Here is a 5,000-nt window from a genome sequence, read left to right on the forward strand (position 1 = left end):
AACCAGGAGGAGGTGGAGGTGAACACAGCACAGAAAGTGCAGAGGGTGCATGACCAGAAAAGAGGAGGTGGAAGACAGATATCACTGACCTTTCTATGATGGCAAAGTGATCGGCCCATTGACTCAGCTTTGTCACAGGCCATTCCAATAATCTTGAAGGCCTTGGTTTCCATGGCATAAAGCTGGGCATGAAGGCATTGCAGATGGACAGGAGTTCAGGTGTGCCAAGGAAAGACTTTGAAGGATGCAGGATGTTCAGTCAGCGACTGATTTTGGAGGCTAACTTTTAAATGTGGTTTGCCCAAGAAAGATCGTGGCTGATTGTAAGACCCAGGAGTTTGAGTGACTAAATTTTCTCAAGAGGATTGTAAATAAAGTGGATGGAAGGGTTTGCCAGATAGTCATTTCTGAAACAGAGCATGAGAATGTGAGATTTATCAAGATTAAAAGACATATTCAAAGTGTTTGACCAGCTCGTGATTTTGTCAAGGTCTGAAGAGAGGGAAGGGGCTGTCTGCCTGTCTGAAGGATGAGGGATGTCACAGTAGATGGTGGCTTCATCATCAAACAAATAAAGGGGAATCCTCCAGAGACTCAGAGAGATTGTTGATGCAGACAAGGAATAGGACTGGACCCAGAACACGGCCTTGTGACACTCCAGCTTTGACAGGAAGAGGGGATGAAAGGATTTTGTTGAGAGCCACACATTGGCTATGAAAGTCGAGGAAGTCAGAAAGCCATGTGTGGAGTTGATCTTGGATACCATTGGCAGAGAGCTTGGAGAGTAATGCAGGATTCCATACTGCATCGAAGCACGAGATGTTCAGAGAGACGGTCCTGATCTCATGTCCGATATTGAGGCAGCATGTCCAATGTGGAGTGACCTGTTCTGAATCTGAATTGGTGATCTGAGATGAAGTTGTTGTAGAACAGGAAGGATTTCATATCGACTGCAATGATGGATTCCATGTCCTTGCTGACGATCGGAAATAAGCTACAGTGACCTGCAAAAGTATTCACCCCTTACCAATAATGGCACATTTGGATGAATTACGAATTATGTGGAGACAATTTTTCCAAATGAACTTTTTAAAATTCATAACTGAAGAGATCAAACGAAAGACTGTGATAGATGAAAAAGGTTCCGTGTCAGGAATACCTGCAAAAAACATGTACAAATCAAAATTCACTAGTTGCTAAAGTATTCAGACCCTGAGGTTAGGACTTGGTTGAAGCACCTTTTGCAGCAATGACTGTTAGGAGTTTTGTTGGGTAGGGCTCTTCCAGCTTTGCACGGTGAGATCGTGAAATCTTTGCCCATTCTTCACGTGAAAATTGCTCTCATTCTGCCAAGTTTGATAGGGATCGTCGATGGACCGCAACCATCAAGTCTCGCCATAAATGTTCAATTGGTTTCAAGTCAGGACTTTGACTGGGTCACTCAAGAACATTTATTTTCTTCTTATTCAGACACTCCAGTGTGGCTTTAGCTTTATGCCTCAATCATCATCCTGCTGAAATGTGAATCTCCTTCCCAGTTTCACATTCATGGCTGACTCAAGCAGGTTTTCATCAAGGATTCTCTTTTACTTTGCGCCGTCCATTGTCCCTTCTATCCTGACAAGCTTGCCAGTCCCTGCTGATGAAAAGCAGCTCAATAACATGATGCTGCCACTCCCATTCTTGTCAGTAGGGATGGTGTTGATTGGGTGATGTGCAGTGTTAGGCTTGTGCCAGACGTAATGCTTTGAATTTAGACGAAAAAGTTTAATTTCTGTCTCGTCTGACCACAAAACATTTCTTCACATACCTGCATTATCATTAAGATGCTTTTCACACACTCCATACGAGCCGTTAGATGCATCTTTTTCAGTAATGGCTTCTTTCTTTCCACCTGTCCAGAGAGGCCAGCTTTGTGAAGGGAACAGAATGTAGTTGATTGATGAACACTGACCCCCATCTCAGACATAGAGCCTTGCAGGTCTTTCAAAGTCATTGTTGGATTTACAGTGACATCGCAAACCAGTTTCCTTCTTGCCCGGCTGCTGAGTTTTTGGATGGTTGACCTAATCTGGGTAGATGCTGGGTGGTATGATACATCTTCCACTTAATAATGGATGTCGCCATACTCAAAGGGATAATGAGCGACTGAAATCTTCTTAGAACCCTCTCCTGAACGGTGCTTCTCCACCACTTTGTCTGACTTGTTTGGAAAGCTCCTTGGTCTTCATGTTTATCTTTTTAGTTGATCAAGTGAGCTTCACCTTAAAACTCATTAGATAAGTGGGGGAGTTAAATTATTTTATTTAAACCACTGACTGCAGACAGGTGAAACATATCACACTCATTTTCTAACCTTTCAAACAAATAATTTTCTCCTGAAGTGATTTAGGGTTTACGAGGCAAAGGGTTTGAATACTTATGTAACTGTGAATCATCTGATTTTCTCTGTTAATTTATTTATTCACATTTTATCTACATTTTTTTTTTTTACTTTGTCACTTTGGAATAGTTTGTGAAGAATCTATATTTTATGTTTGATTTGAAAGCATCATGAAATAAGCTCAGGTGGCATCAAAATGTGAAAACTTTGGAGGGGGGGTGTGTGGGTGAATACTTTTGCAGGCCACTGTATGATTAAATGGTTTGATGTTTGCACCTTTTTTTTGCAATGCAGCAGCACCTATAGCAAATTACACGGTGAAAAGAACAGAAAGAGGATGTGCAAAAGCAGCAGAGCAGGTTTTTAGGACATGTGAGCTGATGCTGATGCCATCTGGTCCAGTTGAAGAATCAGTCAAGGATTGTCAGTACTTCTCCACCATCTTCCTTCCTAATAAATTGTTCCTTCATGATCAAGTAATGCGTGGTGTCAAACGTCACTTTTTGACAATACGACCTTCTTTGTCAAACAATTTGTTCACCTGACGATACATTTCTCAGGGCTCTCACCTACTTCATGTCTAACTTGACACTCCTAAACTGGTCCCCCTCTCAAGAGCAGCATGTACCAGGATAAACCCTGCTGAAGGCTTTCCCAGTCTCTTTCAGATGTGCACATTGAACTAAGTGCCATTAAGGACAGAATAAAGACTCTGCACCTATCTATGACCTTGTGGACGCTCTCAACCCATCCACAAACATTCCGTGCCAAAGTTGGCACTGCTGGTATGTTGAAAAAACAGAAAAAGTTCGACCTCTAAAGCTGCACCAAGAGAAAAATTGAAACTTGGCACATAGCATGTACTCCTTATGGGGAATAAGTGTGATGTTTTTTATGATATCATAGTTGCCTTTGCTATGATGTAATCATTGCATATGTAGAAAGCTACATGTGATCAGTATGAAAATTTTTGAGGGTCATCTTGGTATAAAATGGTCCACAGAAAATTTTTTGATGACATCACCGGTCATATGATACAGCAGCCATATTGTTTTTTTTTTGTTTTTTTTTAAACCTGCAAAAATCTTCTCTGAAGTGGCTGAACAGATCGAGGCAAAACTTTTTACACGGACGACCACCTTTCCATGAGGAACAAAAGGTTCACACATATGATGTCATAGGTCACATTGTTTGGCAGCCATATTGGATTTACCCGAAAACATATTAAAAAAATATATTCTCCAGAACGGCTGGACATATCGAGGGGAAACTTCACATAAATGTTCCCCAAGTACCATGAGTGTATAAGTTTGTTAAGGAATAATTGAAAGGTCACATGCTTTGGCAGCCATATTGAATTGAAGAAAAATATTAAATAATATTTTCTCTGTAACTGCTTAATCAATCGATGTGAAACTTCAGATTTATGGTCTAGTTGTGATGGGGAATACGAGTTTTAAATTTCAACTTGAACGGATACATGGTCTGGCAGCCAGAATTATTTGATTTTTTTTGATGTGGATGCTTTTTTTTCCTTCTTTTTTTTTGAAGAATGCTCACCTGGCTGTGCCTGGATGTGGATTCTCTTTTTTTTTGTTCCTTCATGATCAAGTTATGCGTGGTGTCAAGCGTCAGTTTTTGACAATACAACCTTCTTTATCAAACAATTTGTTCGCCTGACTATACATTTCTCTATACATTTCGGGTTAGAGGGTAGAGGAGTTGCAGCTGAAATGTGAATCCTTTCCAGGTTCCTCCTGATGACTTCATCTTTGCTTTTTGCTTGTTTGGGTTCCTTCTGATTACTCCAATGCAGGACTGTACCTAGTTGGTCTTCCATTTGATTTGAATTGAATTTATTTTAATCCCATTTAAAATTAAATTGGATAATGAATAATAATAAAAATCCATCATGGGTCAGGGTTAGGTGTCCCATCAAAGCGGGGTTGAATCAAAGCGGGACGTCTTGGTACCCGGTCATCACTGCCAGCAGTTATAAAGTGGCAGTTCTAATTATAGCTCATTAATTACGTAACACACCAGGACACAAAAACCACACAAAATAAGTCCTGGTGAGGTTCTGCAATCTGATTGCTTTTTTTTCTTGTTATATGATGCAATTCTTGGATATTAGAAAGAGGAGCCTGGAAGATCATGTGATGTACATCATCAGATGCGTTGGAGTAGAAACCCTTCAGGTCAGACTTATTATATTCATTTTAATTGCTTCATGGGGAGTGCAATCCAGACTCGAATGGCGTGGTCGTAAAAGGTCAATGCATCATAATCAAAGGATATTTCGACATTTTCACTCACATATTTATTTCTCTTTTGGACTTTCAACCGATTGTTATGAATGCTGTGATTTTCTTTGAATATTTGTCGTACGATGGCATGATCAGATACGTCTTGTCCTTTTATTTTGGCCTGATTTTCCTTTTTAAGTAGCAGCTCTTTGTGGCATCAACGGCATTTTGTTTTTCGAAAAGCATTGATCCAACATCTAACGAAGTATCCGAAAAAGATATATTGTGAATGTCAATTTCAACCCTTCTGAGATGGACACCGTTTAATCACTGAAGTGTTTTGGTGCTTTCCCGGTTATAAGAATATAACA

General features: G+C 40.2%; 1 protein-coding gene across 3 annotated transcripts in view; it reads left to right on the plus strand.

Annotated features, from left to right (window-relative positions):
* The window catches only part of LOC147029619 (poly(rC)-binding protein 3-like), a 481,413-nt gene that overhangs the window by 95,394 nt on the left and 381,019 nt on the right, over positions 1–5,000 (plus strand). The window lies entirely within an intron of this gene.

This window comes from Eptatretus burgeri, chromosome 3, assembly GCF_056783735.1.
Source record: "Eptatretus burgeri isolate ZD-2024b chromosome 3, Ebu_testis_v1, whole genome shotgun sequence".
Lineage (NCBI taxonomy): Eukaryota > Metazoa > Chordata > Myxini > Myxiniformes > Myxinidae > Eptatretus > Eptatretus burgeri.